At 41.6% G+C, this 18,623-nt stretch overlaps 1 protein-coding gene across 1 annotated transcript in view; it reads right to left on the bottom strand.

Moving 5' to 3' along the window:
- Window positions 1–18,623, bottom strand: part of LOC141463281 (von Willebrand factor D and EGF domain-containing protein-like) — a 180,962-nt gene that overhangs the window by 142,178 nt on the left and 20,161 nt on the right. The window lies entirely within an intron of this gene.

Genomic DNA, 18,623 nt, shown 5'->3' with positions numbered 1-18,623 from the left:
TAATGTTTTAAGGTTTTAAAGCCTTATCATCTTTGAAAATACATAGGTTTTTAAATTTAGTTTACTATATGCATGAGCATTTTAATCACAATACAAATTGATGCTCAAGTATAAAGTGTAGTTCACAAACTTTTAAATGCGTATTTAGAATAATGAGAACAAGAAGTGCTAAAAAGAGAAAAAGAAATGGTGAGAAAACAACAGTACAACAGGGTTTTTAGAAATAAACTCAAGTTAGGCTTGCAAATATCCAAGCCACGGGTCAGACTTGCCTGAGAGCTTGTTCCCATAAAGCCAAATTCATCAGAGCTTCTCTGCATGCATCACAAAGTTTGAATCAAAACTGCTGCCCTTTGACATATGTTTGTTTACACGCCTTCCCTGTTTATTTTCATACATCTCTTGGTTTTTTACCGAATATTCAGTGTTTTCTTATGCCCTAATAAAAAGAAGCCTTGCAGTGATTCTTTTAGAAGTTGTTTATTGTCAAAAAGCTGATCATGTAGAAAAAAGGGCCTTTTCTTTGTTATCTTAGCCATTTCTGTATGAGAAAAAGTCCGTTTTCGCTGTGCTGGCGCTGCAGAGTGGGTCACAGGAGGAGACCGAGGTGGAGTTGCTCTGCTTTATGTATCAGCAGCAGAAGGCTCAGCTAATTTCTTGCTGCAGTAATCTTTAATTGCTAATGATGATGTAAGAGGCAGAGAGCGCATCGCAGGAATTGCACAACCTGGTTTCAGGAGTGAGCCTGGCAGTTGGCAAAATCACCTCTTTGCGCTGTAAATAGAGCTTATTTATGTGACACCGTTGACAGAGAATAAGACCCCTCCCCATAATATCATTTCTCAAATGTCACTTTTCAGATTATACCTCTGCTTTAATATTACGCCAGTGGCACGCTGAAACAGATTTATCATTTTTATTTTATTGACAAGATACTCAGAAGGTCAAAGTCAATCCATTTATGGTACTATTTTTAAAGATTATTTTTATTGTGCCAAAGGCAAGGCAATGGTATACAAGACAAATGGGGACAAAATGTAGCGTAAAAGAGTCTTTATTGCAATTTTCAGGGAACTAAACTGTCAAAGCACTAGTGCAATTCCAATGCAAAACTCAGCTGAATTAATCCAATTGGCTTTTTAAATAAAAGAGGAGTGCCCCAAGCTTTTCTTTTCTACAGGTAAGAGCCATTTTAGGAGGGAATGTTTGGAAATACTGCCCCTCTAATTAAATCTGGGATCCAGTTCCCTCCCTCAGATGTCCGTCCCGGGAAATAGGGCCCAGCGGTGGGGACAACATGGAGACCGTCCTTTGCCAGTTCCCAACCCAAGGGAATAAGTGACATTTCAGCAGACCAACTATTTTAAGCAAATGAAAAGTTTACCCTATATTTAAAAACCGTTAAAAAAATGCAGACCCTCGCTGATCCCTTCAGTATCACTCAGTGCTTCAGGAGTGTTAATGGGAACAGGACTTTGGCCCATGGTGCCTTTTGCTTGCCCTAAGTACCTCCCTTCTGAACAAAAGGCAAAAGAGCCTAAAAGTGAACGGCTCTGTGCACAGTGTTGCAACAGGAATCCTGCAAGAGCATTGTAATATAATTAATTGCATTCACTTTCTCCATAATAATCATATCGAATTCTGCCTTTAAAAGTAATTAATAACCTTCTGCTCCATATGTATTAGTTATAATCCAAATTCACACAACATGTTGTGGTCTTACCAATGATTAACTACTCTGTCTGAACAATGCAAATACGTTAGACACCGAGACACGGCTAATTATTTTTCATCCTTTGCACAGTTTTGTTTGCCGTAGTTTAGAAAATGCTGTTTCGCATATTAACGTTAGAGGAGCTGAATGCTGGGGATGGGACTTGCAAAGGGCAGGGAGGGACTCGGAGGAGCACATAGAAGAGGCATGCAAGGAGAAGGGTGTTCATCCATTAAATTTAACAGTATTTGGGACAAAAAGCCATGTGTTCACTCCCTGAAGAGCATATATGTGAAGCCCTGGCTCAAGCAGCTGCCACCTCTAGAGGTGTGTTTTATTCCGTATGAAATGTCGGAATATGTTTATGTACCTGTGACGGGGTTTAGTTATGCTGGCAGGCTGTCATCGAGGAGGCAGCAAGGCAAATTGATCTGCTGTCAGCTGCCCTGGAGCCAGACTGACGGATTTTGTTCTCACCCTGGTGCAGATCAGAGGGAACCACAGCAGAGTGGATGGCGGTGCTCCGGCACGGAGCAGGAGGGAGCGCGAGAAAAAGCTCGCCCAGGTTTTGCAGCAAACCACGAGCAAAACAATCCCCCCGTTACCCAGTTTCCCTTGTAAAATTGGGCTTATTATGGCTTTATGACAGAATCATTGTAAACTTTAACATGTAAATTGCAGGCTGTGGTACAAGTTAATTACGACTGCGTTTCCCGCAGAAATAAATAAATAACGGCATCACTGTAATCAGACTATGTTATGAAAATATTGTTTAAAAAAAAAAACAAGCAAGAAGATACAGTTGAGCCCTGTTGGTTGTTCACCTGAGGGTTGCCTGCCTGTACCTTATGGTGACTGCAGCGACACTCTAATCAGATGAAGCCTTCCTCTTCATTTTTAATTCATGACAAAGTCAGATGCAGATGTCAAGCTTGTGTACAGTGATGAAGTGCTCAATATCACAACTGTTCCCCCTGTTGTGGGGAATAATAAAAGTCCACGTTCGTGTCTTGTACGGAGTTGCTGTTACTGTCTGGTGTGCAGGCTACACTGCCTTTAAAAGGAAATACTTATTTCTTTACGTACGAGAAACCTATACTTTTAATTTAATCACCCAGCTTTATTCCTATAATTGCATTAAAACAACTTATGGTAAAAATGCTGGCTTTTCAGGGAGCTGGGTGCTCATCATCATTATGACCATTCGGATTTCCTTTGGGAAGAAATTAAGAAGAAATTAAACCAGTGAGCTTTTGCTGCTCTCGGTCCAGAAGGTTGTTGGACTTCAATGTGCAGTAGCTGATGCTTTAGTCTCCTGCAAAGAACTTCTTGAATCACCATCACCCTCAGTACAGGCAAGGAGCTGTTGCTAAGACATAAGGAATTGTTTGCTTCACTAGACTTAAAGAATCTTTTTTTTAAAACCAACAATTCTGTAGCAGTAACTTGCAGCAAAGAGACTCTGAGCAGCTCCTTTTTGACACAAAAAGCAAACAAATAATAATACCTGTTGTAGCTGCTCAGTGAAAATGGCATTTGAAGAACTCTGGTGGCATGATAAAGCAAGTCATGTGGGGAAAATCTGTCTCTGTTGAAGCCATAAGGAAAGTTGCCATTAATGCCTGGAGGTCGAGATTCACCCCACGCTAATATGCAAGAAGTTGTTATGTGCAGATGAAATTAGGGGCAGCCTGTGGGTTTGCTGGGAAGAGGAGAGCCTCCTGCAGAAGGCATCCAGAGCAGAAAGTGGGTATCTGCACTGGTGTTTGATGCTGAAATACTGTTGTGGACCTGGGGTTTGGTTCTCAGCTAAAGGAAACATCGATGTGACCACAGCTGGAGGAAGATGTGCATGTCAGCAGATCCTGGGAACAGCAGCCCAGAAGCCCATCCTTGGTGGCTTGCTCAATATTGTACTGGGGAGGACAGAGGCTCCACAGGGCTTTACCAGAGACCAGACAAACAAGAGTCTGGAAAGGCGTTTTTGGGGCATTACTCTGTGATGCCCCCAGCACTGGTTCACACGTTTAACACCTTAAACACACACTGACTGGAGCCACTGCACTTCTTGAGCAGTGGCATTGGTGATGCTGCTGTGGGGACAGCTGGGTATTTGTTAAGGGTCCATCTGTCCCAGACATGGGGGAAAGCATCGGACATGTTGGGGATGGATGCCAGGAAAATTGGAGTGGCAGGCTGATAACTTGAAAGGAAATAATTCACTAAAAATTTGCTTTTATTTCTAAAGGCAGGTGAGTGTGGGTGTGACAGAGTGTACCTGTCGCTCTTGCTCCCAGTAAATATCAGTGGCTTACATGGAGGAAGGTTTAAGAAGCTGTGAGATTTTGTTTGTTTGCTTTGAATAGTGGCTGCAAATCAAATAATATCAATAGGTGATGGCAGATAGAAAACCCTGAGAAGAAATATAGTCCACGAGCCCAAGGCGCATGTTTGTTTTGGGCAAAGCGGTGCCAGCCACGCAATATATTTAAAGGGCATTCTAAAGCTCTGGGAAATAGCTGGCAGACTGCAAACTAATTTTTGTGTGGAGGGTGAATGGAAACTCAGTGACTGATCCAGGTAATACTAACCAACAGCACCTTCTGGCAACGTGTTGTAATTGTTCTGTGAACAGGAAAGAAATATTCTGGGATGGAGGTTTCTTTCTCGCCGTCTTCCCCCATGTCAAGGGAGCCCAGCTGGAACTTTCCCCAAAAACCTCAGGGAGTCCCGGGGCTGTGGAAGTGGGGCTGTCCTCCGGCTTTCACATGGTTCTTCGCTCAAAGGCAGAGAGAGAAGGTGCCGGGGAGCTTTTGAAGTACGACATTTGAAAATATGCACACGTAGGTATATGTAAGGTATGTGAGTGTCTACATATATGCACATATTTCAAATTATCTATGAGAATACTTGTATTTTTGGCATTTGTATGACATACAGTAAATTTTTGAAGTCGCTCTCTGGCAGATTTTCAAATTTCCACTTTTTGTTTCTTACAATCCATAGTGGAACAAAATATTGAAATTCTCTTCATGGGAAAATTATAAAAGATTTTCATTTGGAAAAATCAGTCCCAAATGCCTAGGCTATTAAGCCAGAACTCCAAATTAGCTGCGGACAAAGGATGTGTTCGCTTTCTTCTCTTTCTGTTTTAGAGACAGAACGAAACCTTTTCATCGCCAGCCACTTCCCTCCCTGGTGGCTGTATTTCACTGACGTAGCAAAGCTCAGGTGAAAGCTTCTGAAGCTTTCAGTGTGTCGGTGCCATCCACTTCCCCATATTATGATTTAACATATATTGAAAGAAAGGGTAGAAAAGGAAGGCAGATCTCGGTAAAGGGAAATTCTTTCCAAGCTCTTAACAGATGTGTTCAAAATAACAGTAGGAGGCTCTGATCTGACAACATTTAAAAAAATTCCTTTGTTGATGCAAGTTTCAGATGCTCAGTAATTATTACTAGATAAGGCATTTACAGCTAAGAAATACCTGACAGCTTATTATAGATGAAAGTTGCTGCCTTATTTCACCAACATTTGCTAAGATTTTAATACAATTATTCTGCATGTTGATGACAAAAATTTTACTCCTAAGAGTATTCAGAGGCAGAAATTTGTTGTGAATGTGAAAGTGATCACTACATACAAATGCTTGAACCATGCACGGTCCTCTGGTAGGTAAAATACAATAATTTTATAAAAAACCTTGAGAGCTAATAAATAAAGCTATTTTCAGATAATTCAGAAGCAGAAGAACCTCTAACTGAACTGAAATGATAAGGAAGCACACTGTATAAACACCATATACTCATAATGGCCAGGTCTTGAACAAGTCACAGTGTGTTCATAAGACAAAATTGATAGAAATAAATGAACCATTGTGCAAAATGAATGTAATTATAGAAAATTTGACCCAGGAAGAGGCTGAGCACCTGCTGAAAAGAATAAGACATTTTTCACACATATTATTTGTACTGAATAACAGTCAGAATTAAGAAGAAAAATCAGGCCAAGCAGGAACATGGTTTTCTAGGAGTCTGCTGCTTAACATTTCCCCTTAGATATTACACTGTTTTGAAAATAAGGCATCTTCTTGTATCCCAGGGAACTCAGCATACAATTAGAGACTCTTTCACACGTATATCCTACAGAGTGAGCACTCTTCTTTCAAGGCAGGCTTTAAAGTGCTCAGCTCTAGGGATCTGCTTTGTTGGAAACAAAAGGTAGCCTGCAATGCATCCTCCTGCAGTGCCTGAGTGTAGTCCAAGCACCAATGACAGAGGGAGCAATGTGGGAAGAGATCCCTTTCCTTCTTCCATCCTTCCCGTGGATTCTCTGTATGACACCCTTGATATTTTGTACTTACGGTATATGTAACTGAAACTCTTACTAGAGATTGCTCCCACCAGGCAGGATTAGTGAGTTTATCACTTAATTCTTAGGGAATTCTTTTTTTTTTTCTGCACAAAGGTGATAGCACGGGGCCCTGAGAGAAAGTGTAGTTGAAAAAAATCTTCCTACAATCTCAAGATGTTGTCTGTATGATGCATCTGAGTTTCATTTGCCTGGAAACAAGGTCACTTATCATACCGGTCTTTTATGAAGTACAGCAATATACTATTGACAAGCCAAGGGCCACCATTCAGTTCCAGTGAAAACAATTATTTATTCATGTTAGCATCTCTTATCTTGGCTTGCATTTCTATTTTTAACTTGTGGCTTAGAAAGGAGGAATTGATTACATGAGAGTGCTCTGCTAGTCTGTGTTTCCCCTGAATGCTTTGCAGAATAATGCACTACGTACAGCTCACACAGGGGTACGCAGAGGCAGCTGTGCATTTTGCAATGGGGCATAAGAAGTGTCAAGAGGGGGCGGACAAAGTAGGTCCCTGCAAGAAACACGAGCAAAGTCTGAGGAACTTCTGGGCAGTTCAATGTGGAGTTTGGAGCATTGTCACAGGAGATGTGCTGAAAAGCACTTTCTTCAGTGTTTAATAGAGAGGCTGAAGGAACCTATTATTTATTTTCTGGGACAACAACGTACGCATGGGCAACTGATCTGGATGAGCCAAGAAGTTTCCAGCAGAAGTGTTGTCCTTTAAAATACTTTGGTCTCCAGGACTCGCTATCTGACATCTCTCGTCCATGTGAAAAATGTTCTCAAATAATGTGGTGGGCACGCAAGAGGGTGTCCTGGGTTGAGAGACACAGGACTGACTTTTCTTCTAATGCCAGGGAAAATTGCACTTTTAGAAAACTCTAGTGTCTGAATTTGTGAAAATATTTACTTTATAGCCAGCCAGGCTCTGTGGGATTCAAGGTTAGTGTTTTCGAGCCTTGCCAGGGGCAGGGACAAGGAGGAGCAAGGCCTGGGCATTTGACCCAGGCTGGCCAACAGGAGTATTTCATACCATGAACGTCACATCCAATATAAATTAGAAAAGTTTGCTGTGTAGCGGGCTCTCTCCCTGATGGCGGCGGGTCCAGACAATTCCTTGCCCCAGTGCCAGAGCCCTGAGGCCTTCCCTTCCTCCCGAAACCTTCCCTTCCTCCTGAAACCTTCCCTTCCTCCTGAAGCCATTGCGCTCCCAGTGTCCGACACTTGCTGTCCCCTGCTGGGAGTGCACAGCTTCCTACTGATATAGTCGGCTGAGTATAATTCCTGTATATCTTATATCAGTATCGGGATTAATACTGGTTCTTTAGTATTATTGTTAATTATTTAGTCTTAGTCTATTAAATCTATTTATATTTCTACCCTTGTGTTTCATTGTGTTCCCTGATTCCCCTTTCCGGGTGGGGAGGGGTCATCGGGTGATAGAATAATTGTCTAACGACAATAGATTGTTAGGGGTTCTCTCAAACCATAACAGAGGGACAACACATGATCACATGGATAAAAAGCAAAGGGCAGCTGGACAGGACAGGCGAAGTCTGTACTTCTCCTGCTTTGCAAAATATAGACTCATCTATTTCATGCGCCAGCGAGAAAAAGCAACAAAGCCAATTTGTGTCAATTACTCTATTAAATTTTACCAAGTCTCATCCTCACTAATTCTGGCTTGGCTTCAGAGCCAGGAAGGCTGAGCATCTGAATATAGAAATCACTTACAATTGCTGTGTTAGAAGAGAATTAAAAACCTCATAAATTTCCTCAAGTTATCTTTAAGTTAATGATGATGCCTTTAAGGACTTCTAAACAATCAATAAAAAGAAAATTATAATTATTGTTATTGATTGGTCTATTTTGCTCTCATCCCTCAGAATGAAAAAGTGAAACTAAATGAAAAGGTTCTTTCTTACCTCCTAATCTCAGTTGAACATACCCTTGCAAATGTAGCTTTCCTAAATAGAAGTAGCAAAGACAAACTCACATGTTTTGATTTTAGAACCCACCGGGCTCTATTCAGATGGAAATTTGATTTCCATGGTTTACCCCTTTGAGAACTGTCGCTGTTTCCATGCCTCAACTGCAACACAGGCTAATTACAATTTGCGAGCCACACGTTTTCCAGACTGCTCCCATGGCAAATGCTGAATTTTGGCCACGTTTCCCCCCACTTCTTCAATTTAATTCTGTATGTGGATGATATAGCGTTGGGGAAAGTGTCACCATTAACTTATTGCCAGTGCATCCAGGATGCAGCAGAGACTGGCAGAAAGATAAGGGGACTCCGACTGAAGGCAGCTCAGTGCTGCCAAACGCCAGATTCATGCATGTGTCCTGGGTGTGATTTAGTTCCTAATGTATGCAGGGTGACGAGGCAATTTTTCCTGCTATTGTTTTGCTATTATTCATCACTATTATTCATTCCATTCACTGGCACAATAGTGGTTTCGGCAGCCACGCGCTCCTCACATGTTTATAATGGGCTCTTCTGTCAGGATTTTGACATTTAGGAAGAATGGTTTCATTTGTTGTTGCCTTTGGAGTAAGGTTTTATTCGTTACCATTCTGCAGCAATGTACATGGACATGCACCACTTCCCAACTAATGCACAAACCTGGAAGGAATTCACCACCTTCCTACCAAAATTCAGGTCTTCGACCCTGTCCTTCACCCTCTTGTAAGCTGCCTGCTCTTCGAAACTTGGAGAGTCGACACAAAACGAGCTCGAGCATGGAGCAGCTCCTGCTGCTGATGCAAAAGCCCTTCTCGTGCATTATAGCACTTTGGATGGATTTAAAAATATTAAAATTAAAGGTCATGAGCTAGAAATAGTCGGCGGCCTGCCTGGCCAGTGTGATAAGATAAAGCTGTGTACTCCCAACCGTGGAAATACGACATTAAGTCTCATAGATTGCCAGAAATCAAGTTTATCAGCAATCCTCACTGTTTGTTTCTTCAGCATTTGGAAGATACAGTTTCTGTACATATAGTCATAATTATCTTCAAAATTAAAATGCATTAGCACTTTCCTCCTATAGAAACAGGACAGTCACAGTTCCAGCCAGCGGTTTCCCTCAGCCATGGTGATATTTCAGGGGGATCTCATACCTCTAATTATGGAAAATGTTGCCCATTGTGTGTCTAGCACTGGAATGAGATCTGTTGGTGCCTATTCATGCCATGAAAGAGGAAGGCTTTCAGTACCTATACATGAAAACCTCCAGATAAATGCATTTACTACTTTTGTTTAGAGGAGTTAGGAACATAGGAAGTTCCATTTAAATATGAGGAGAAACTTCTTTACGGTGAGGGTGCCAGAGCCCTGGAACAGGCTGCCCAGGGAGGTTGTAGAGTCCCCTTCTCTGGAGATTTTCAAGACCCGCCTGGATGCAGTCCTGAGTGATGTGCTCTGGGCAACCCTGCTTTAGCAGGGGAGTTGGACTAGATGATCTCTAGAGGTCCCTTCCAACTCTGACAATTCCGTGATTCCGTGAGATTAGTCCTCATTCACTGTTCTAACAGGTAAAAATTTTCCTTTTTGTTTAGGGTCATGTCTGCTTTGGTTGCTCCACAGATCTCTGCTTATTCACCAGGAGTAGTAGAAGCATTCATAAAAATAGTATGGTTCCAGGACTCTATAAGGATTTCAGCTAGAAGCCTCTTTTTGATGTAAAACAAAATCCAGTTCAGCTGGTATCAGCTGAGTCTTCATTACCTTTACAGCTGCTACCTGCGCTATCTTTGAGGATGTAATTACCATAATAAGAAAAAACATCTCCGTAATTGTATGTGCGTAAAGCAAAATGCCTTTCTCTGGCCATCCAGCTGGAGCTGCAGGTACATATACGCACGCTTGCAGAGGACACAGGAGATTAAGGAGGCATAGGAATAAACACGAGACAATTGTTGCCCCATATGGTGCATATTACAGGCAGATGTGTTTTGATCAGGATCAGCCGTGCAGAAGGTAAACCGACTGATTTTTTTCTCATTTACATTGAACTAACTTTGATTACAGTACAGGTTCGTGTGTTGTAAAATTTATGCTCACTTAAAAACGACTCCAAATGTGCTGGGGAGATTTGTGGCCTCAGAAGGTCTTCTGAGCCAGGAAATGAGCTCCGTGTCCCCATGGCTGGCCAGGCTAGGTGTGGGGTTTCCCATGCAGGGATGGGCTGGGACGGGATGGGGATTTCCTCCACCACAGTCGATGTGGTGCCGGTGTTTTCTACAGGAGGTGTAGCCCTGGCACTTTCTACTTCTTTAGAAGGTAAATAAAAGAAAATCAGATTGCTGGATGGGGTATTCATGATGGGAACCACTCTCTTTCTTTCTGAGACACTGATAACGCAGTACAGTTTCTTCTCACCAGACAAGATGAATCCTAGTAATTTTTTCTTTCCATGGAGCCCTTTCCATGCTGAGCTTTCAATTCTACTCCTCCACCTCCTTCTTGCCTGATAACAGTGAAAGCAGACTTTTAGCTTATAAAATATAAAGCTATACCTTTTATTGAAAGAGATGGTTTAAAACCCCAGCATTCCTGAAGGAGGAAATAGCCAGAGCCAGAGCTATTTCTTTTGCTAGGGAATAATTCCACAGAAAATGTCATCTGTGTATCACCATCCATAGGTAAAACAAAGCGATTATATGCAGACATGCACTATTTCAGGTTTTCTTCCATATTTCTGTTATCAAAAACAGACTTGATTTTGCATTCTTACTTGGTAATTGGCTAATAACTGTAATTTTCATCTTAAGAAGATAGGCTAGAAACCACTGCTCAGAAAAGCCCTACAACATAACAATTGATCAATTCTTCATTACACTTGATGCATTCAGTTTACCACAGTCATTCCATTTGCAATTTGAGCTGGAAAAACAAACAGCAAAAATCTACTCAAGCAATTTCAGATTGGAAAGCCATAACACAAATTAGTACACAAAGAAACAGCAGGCAATCAATTTATAATTTGCTACTTTATTCTTTAGCAATTTGCAGTCATTGTTGAGTTGCTTTTGAAACTTGTAAAATTTGATTATGTGAAACCTGGTGGATGTCAGGCTTTGGTCATTTCTGTGTTGTGTTTTATGAGTTGTCGAGAGAACAGAGAGTTTGTACAGGTAGATCCATCTGGCATCTGTTAATACCCTGCACAAGCATACGTAGCTAAAGCAACGTGGAAGCCCTGGCAGCTCTTCTTCTGTTGTTTTCTGCTGTTAACCCAGTTCAGAGAAGGTTTAGCTCCCACTAAAGCAGGTATATGACGCTTCAAAAGACACACTGTGGACCTGCATCTCCAAAACAAGTGCGTGTGTCAGCTGTGGTCCCACATGCAAGGCTGGCTATTGCGTCTCCTACAGCATCCACTGTGTGGGTGGAATATTACAGGAATGTAAGGATGCTTTTAACCCCATGGTTTGAATAACATGCCTGTCAGCCCATTAATAAAAAGGGGTTTGCCTGTGATAGACTGAGAAGTGGTGGTGCCACACGCTGCTGTGCAGACCTTACACCTGTTCATATTTATTCATAGGTGACCCTCAAGAAGGCTTTCTATTTTTTATCCCCCACAATGAGGATCCCATTAACCTTTTTTAGCCTTGATGTCGAATTGAGTTGTATAAACATTGTTTGCAAGCAGTGGGTATGCTCAGAGAGGTGCTGGATGTGCTCGGGGCACAGTCTGCAGAATAGACCCGGCAGAAGAGCAATGCAAGGCAAATAAAGAGGCGAGAGGAGGGGGAATGACTTGGGGACATCTTCTGCTGGGTTTCGGCTCCACTGGCAGATTTGGATATCACTGGTTTTCCCTGACTTTAGACCAGGTCTGCCATGTGCTGGGGCAATGTCCTGAGCACCTGGGTATACCATGGCAGATCCCCTTCCCACTGACATTGCTCTCTTTTGTATAGTTTTGTTAACTATATATTGTTAACTATAAATACGAACATGCCAACTTTGCCAGCTGTTTCCCTTCCTTTTAATTTTCTTTGCACTAATGCATATTCAATTATGTTTATAAAATCCATAATTTCACCACGAATGTCTACAAGTCTGATACTAAAATCTTCTGCCGCCTCATGATATCCTTGTGGAGCAGAAACCAGGGAGTAGGTTATTAAAACCAGTTTCTTTGCCTCAACCTCTGATTAGTGGCTATAATGAGACAGAAGATGTCTCTTTTTTTCTAGACAAGAGTGTTTCTGACAGAAGCACTTAGGTGTGAGAGAGGTTTTACAGATGAGACTTCTGAAGTGGTTGAGATAGATGCAAAGTCCTTAAAGGACAAAGTTTACCTGCTGTCACTTGCTCCAGTCTCACTGTGGGAATTTAGACATCTCCCTGCTCAGCCTCCCAGTTGTGGTGTCTCCTGCCTTGCTGGTCCACATGCTGTACAGCAAATTGCTCCTCACAGACTATTGAAGTCGAACTGCTTTGGACAAGTGCATTCACTTGTTTTAGAGGCGGGTCAGGTACTTTATTCTGCACTGCAGTATGAGTAAACAACCTTACTGGACTCCCACTCTCACCCCATGTCGTTTAAGCAACCTTCACACTTAAAATTACATTTGATGTCAATAAAGTTTAGAGACAAACGGTGGTCAAAAATAGCATCGTTGTGCCTCTCAAAGAATTTTCCGATCTGCCTGATTCTTAATTCTATGGCTTTTGAAAAATTGATGTTGAATTGCTTTTTTGTTTTTTAGGTTAGAGTTTGGGTTGGTTTTTTTGGAGTCTTTTGCATTGACTAGACTAACTCTGCAGCTGATCATGTTTGGCATGTTTCAGTCTCAGCAGTCCAAAAAGCAGCTTTTCATCAACAGAACTATGCAGCACGGGGTTTATTGTCTCTCATTCAAAGCACATCACAGGCAGGTCTGTGTTTCTGTTTGATGAACACCAAAAGACCCAGCGTTCAGGCCTGCCAAGGTGAATCACACGGGGATGGCAAGACCTGAATCACACTGGGGTTGAAGGACCGAGATGCAGCTATTTTTCCCTTTTTCACTTCAATCCCCACCGTTTACCCACCTACCTCCAACTTACCCTTTTGGCAGGAACTGCAACTCTCTATTTTACCCCGCATATTACTTTCAAATATGGTGTGAAAGAAAAGCCAGGGTCCAAATTTACTGTGAAGAAATTTGCTAGCTACTTTTTAGCCTCTTGTTCCTTCTCTCTCATGCCACTGTAAAATCGTAGGCTAAGGACAAGTTTCGTTTCATTCTTTCTATGATTTGCTGAAATAAGTGTCTAGTGTAAAGGAAAGCACTAAAATCTAGGTTATTTCCTTACAGAACATGTAGATTCAGCAGCATGGCTTCATATTAATAACAACTGAATGGCTAAATCCCTGCAAACTGGGATAAAAGTTTGCTCCTAGGGATCCAGCAATCACACTTAAAGCATTGAATTATCTTAATTCTAAAATAGCCTTCCAGCAGTACCACGGGGCCAGGCTACACTTGGGTTATTTTGCTGTATCTGGAATTTTGAGGCCATTCCAGAGACAGACAGGCACAATGAAAAGCAGAGTTGGCCAAACATGTGAAGACTTGACGTATAAAAGGATTAACAGATGCTAATGTTCTACATTTTTCTGCTGCAATAATATAAGTACAGACAGCACCCAGAGCAAAGCAGAAAGGAAAAGATTGCATGTAGGAGGGACAGCTATAATACTGTGTGGTAGTAAATTTTGAAAAAGGCAACTGTTGAACAGATGTTACCGACACATGGAAAATCTAGTAAATAAATGATTTGCAATTCACCGGTCCAGTGAGGAAAAGTGACTTATTTCAATCTAAAATGAAACCTTTCAGTTTGTCCAGAGAAATGGAATCTCTAAAATCACAAAGGAAGACTGATAATAATTGAAGGTTGGACTAAACTCCTCTTCAATCTGAAATTAAATATCTTGGAAACAGAAGATGTTGACTTTGTAGAAGAAAATTTCCTTTGCAAAGACATGGTTAGGAAATATTTAAACTTTTAGAAAAAAAGGTTGGTTTTTTTCTAGGCCAAAGAGTTTGTCATGTTCAGAATGAAACGACGGTAGATCTTGCTGATGTAGAGAAAAGTGTTGCCAATAGCCACTTTAACCCAAGCTCTGTTCACCCAAAACACGGTCCTGAGAGCGCTCGCATCATTTGGTTTGCTCCAAGGAGCACAATCTCTGCTTTTGTTTTCCCTATCTCAACTGCCTTCATTCACATGAACTGCTCCGTATGATGAGCCCTTATTTTTTATTCTTTTTATTCTGACTGCAAGACAGCCAGATCCAAAACACAGGTCTCCTGCAAGACCCCCATCACATTACAATCTGGAAGTTACACAGCTCCTATTGCTCTGGCACCAGGAAAGCAATGCATGCACACAGCATAAATATATAGGAGAATGAAGTGTGTCTTGGCATGGCACCTATCCCAGGCCTGATTACCCAGTGTAAAGAGCACAGAGGCATTTTGGCATGAGCAATGCTGAAAAGACGGTCAGCCTACTGCTTTTTGTGATAATCCTTCTTATCTCTAAACTATTGCTACAACATCTGCATGGGAACATGAGGCAGGGAAAATGCTTTGGTCTCTTGACAGTCCTTCTATAATAGAGGTATTTCCCTGTCCTCTACCTCAAGCAAGGATGTCTAATTCTGATTTATCTCCCATACTGTAGTGATCAGCCACATAAATGAATGACTTCCGCAGATAAGCATCCAAAACACTCTGGATTCATGTCACCTGCAATATTTTTACATATTTCTTCAACAGCAAGACACAGTCTTCATCTGTCCTGAGAGACAACCGCCTTTATGAAATTTTGCATCATTTTAGGTCACAATTCCTCTTAGCCATGATGCAAATTTGTTCGTTTCCAGCAAGACTGATCTGTCATTAGGGTCTCAACCGCTGATACATGTGCGTCTGACTTGAAGTAGTCATCTGAACCAGCTAACTTCTGTATTTCTCTCAAACTCCTTACTTGATATTTGTTACTTATTCATTATGACTCCTTGACTACAAAGAGGACATCAAAGCTGAATATATCTCTTTAATCAGGGACCAAAAACATTATCACTCTGATCATAGGACTGCAGCTTTCATATTTTCTTCTCAGACCTATTCTTGGAATGTGTCCCATCATTTAAAATCCTCTTCTAAGGTAGGAAAAATGACCTTTTCTCTTTCAAGGCAAACCTTTTCTTAAGATCATCACTGACTTCACGGGTATACGCCAAGAATGACATAGATTTTTATACAGATTGAATCTTATTTGCAATAATAATTTGCAGTAATTTTGCATAGCCAAAATCCTTTCAAAGATTTCTTACAGCAGCAGGTTATTTTGGCGGTGATTTCATGAGAAATGGCAGTACATCTCTTTGCAAAAGGCTCTGCAAGTAGTCATTAAGCTAAGTCTCCTTTCCCATAAGAATAGGATGTAAAGAACTGAGAAGTGATCATATTTGTGTGTGCATACCATATCTGTGGTGACAGTGGAAGAGTCTACTTTTCAGCCTTTTTTTAAGATAGGTATATTTATGTATAATAGCTAAAATAAGAGTTGATTTTTTTTCTGCCAGACCAAGTAGGAGTTGGAGCTGTAAACAAACAACACTCAGACTAAAGAGAATAAACAAAACCATTAATCATTTCTTCTGGCCCAAGTAAAATGAACACTACAGCTGAGTTAGCCCCTCCTACACTGACAGGGTTAAAAAACCCTGTCTATGAGACAAAACCCTGTTAGAAGGAGAAAGAAATACATTGGGGGAAACAGACTGCCTGTCCCTGTTGTCCTGACGTCTAGCCCGGGCCAGGAGCAAGGAGTGGGCAATGCAACAGAAAGCCAAAGCAAACAGGGCAGGAAAGGACTGGGGAAGGTGATGTAATCCACCCACATCCACCAGCACACACCAGGGGATTACACGCTATCCCATTTTCCACACGTGGGATAACATTTGTGAACTTTAGAGACGCTACTGTTGCTTGGTCTGTGCTCTTAGCAGCGTATTGGTTTGAAGCAGAACTCATCTTTCTGAGCAGTTCCCAGAAATTCCCTATAAACTTTGCAAATTCCTTTGCTGCGGGCCTCAGGTGATGCTGCAGGGGAATATCTGCAGGGTCCCTCTGGGGAGAGGGCTCCGAGCAGTCCCCTGCTGCTCAACAGCAAGGGGGAGCTTGTTCACACCCTTGTCTATTTGGAGCTTGGCATGGATGTTACATGCTTGTTTTACTCTCTGCCTGCTAACAACTTGCCCCTGAGTATTTGGAATCAGTATAAAGTGAATAGAGTGAGATACCATATGTTAATTCCAGTATGCTTTTTGGCTGATAAAAGTGAAAAGTATAAGCTCTTTGTGAGATTATTGCATAGAAATGAGTTAAGGTAATTGCATGGATAAGCTAGAAAAGCAGTAGCTTTACCCATTAAGATTTTATCTAAATAATCCAAATGTTATGAAGGAGGAAAAAAATAAGTAGAAGGTTGGGTAGCAAGATCAAACTACCTAAAAATCTGATCTCTCTTCATGCAGAGATTTTGAATGTTAAACTTTTTAGCATATCTAAGAGATGCTTAGTATGTGGTGGCACATCAGAACTGTTACTCACTCTCTTGCTTGTGTGGAGATATATATTCTGCTACTGCACATATTTCAGGTAAACAAATATAAGCAACAAGGGAAAGGATGTTGTTCCTTGATGCAGTTGTTCTCTTGATGCCTCATACTATGAAATAAACTCCAAATTTCCCAATAGAAAGAGACTAAAATTATGAAGAATAAGATTGGCTGAAATGGATGACAGTGTTTAAAAAATGTTAGCTAGTATTGACGTTTCAGAGAAAAAAAAATACTCCGAGAACACTGCCCTGGGGAGGTGATTGATATGGCTGCCACGGGGGCCCGTGTCACGCCGGATAAGTCACTCCAGCTGTGTCAGAGGTGATCATTACTTTTATGCTCTTTGTTTTCTGGGTGCCTGACTGACGACCCTGATATGCAGAAATACGAGGCACTTAAAACCTAGCTGCTACTGAAATCTCGATGTTGGAGCTGGCTGCGAGCTTTCTGATGAAAAATTTTTCTGTTGGAAAGTGTTGACTTGCCACAGCTGAGATTTTCACAGAAGTGTGTTTTTCCATTGAAGTTATTGTGTGATTTTTAGTATGGAACTGCTGCAGGAAAAAAAAAAAAGAAAAGGAGAAAAGGAGAGGGAGGAAGCTCTGTGTTTTGGAATAATCAAAGCACATGAGAGACCACAAAATGAGAGGCTTGGGCTCTGCCCTGAGTCTGCCTCAGCAAAACTTCCCAAATTAGTGCTGTTATCTCCTGGGCTGATGGCTATCAGGGGATCGGTGATGGGGAGAAGGGGTGGAGGAGAGGATCTTTCTCCCTTTCCCTTTCTTTCTAAGTGCTTTTACTAAACATTTCAAAGGGGTTTTGTTTCATTTCAGTGTGAAAGAGTGAAAAAAAGTCTCTGTACTTTTCATGGAAGGGGAGAGAGGCTCCGTGCCTGGCTCCCTCTTGGGCAGCTCTGGGTTCAGAGATCAGAGACCTCGGCAGTTGAGACACTTTCAGCCCCATTTCCCTGTCTCTGAAACCATTAACTCGTTGGCCTGAAGATGCTGGTGAAGTCAGGATACACCACACCTCATGCTTGCCTTTTACTCAGCAACACTGTCAGAGAAGGAAGGTGGCTCACATAGTGCAATTAGTTCTTTCCCATCATCTTATTTTGCCCTTTCCTGAGGTAGGATTTAATACTGCTAGGCCACCCACCTGTGGGGTTTGCCTATCCCCTTCTCAGCTCCAGGTGAAGATGGTTTTGTGGATTCCGATCTCCCGAGACAAGGTGTCCCTCCACTTAACCCTCTCATGGTTATAAAATGTCCAGCCTTCCCCTCTGGAAAGGTCAAGCTGGTGTTCCTCTTCCTCTGCCATTCCTGGATTTGGGGAACAGCCAACAGCTGTTTTCTCTACTCCCCATGTTTGAAGACTAAATGCAACCCCCTTCCATGCTCTCTTCTCTAAGGTAAGCCTGTTTCTTTCAACTTTCCTTGCAGGTCACATTTCCAGGCCCCTTGTTAACTTTGCCATTCTCTTTTTGAACTGCCCCTAATTTGTCCAGCTTTATTTAAGTCTGATGATCAAAATTAGACATGAGACTCCAGCTGTGGCCTCTCAAGTCCAAGTGCACAGGTCTAATGAGTTGCTGTGCTTTATGTGCACTACCCTCAGTAAAAAAAAATTATTGTTAATTTTTCATACTAACTCTGCAAGTTGTGAGTCAATAGGAACCTGTGCTGAAGGTAGTCTGGTTATTTTGTAGGTTCTCAAATCATACTTTCTTCACTTTTTGGTGTTAAGTACTGAATTTGGGCTTCTGTCTTTGCCTTCTTTGGATCTCAGAGGTTCTCCATAAACATTTGAAGATAATTTTTAATGATTCAAATAATGATTTGGGTATCACTCAAGGTGGATTCAGCAGTAACTGACAACCTGGATATATCCATTTTTA

This window comes from Numenius arquata, chromosome 3 (genome assembly GCF_964106895.1).
Source record: "Numenius arquata chromosome 3, bNumArq3.hap1.1, whole genome shotgun sequence".
Classification (NCBI taxonomy): domain Eukaryota; kingdom Metazoa; phylum Chordata; class Aves; order Charadriiformes; family Scolopacidae; genus Numenius; species Numenius arquata.
The sequence above is the reverse complement of the archived record's forward strand: the minus strand, read 5'-3'. Positions and strand labels throughout refer to the sequence as shown.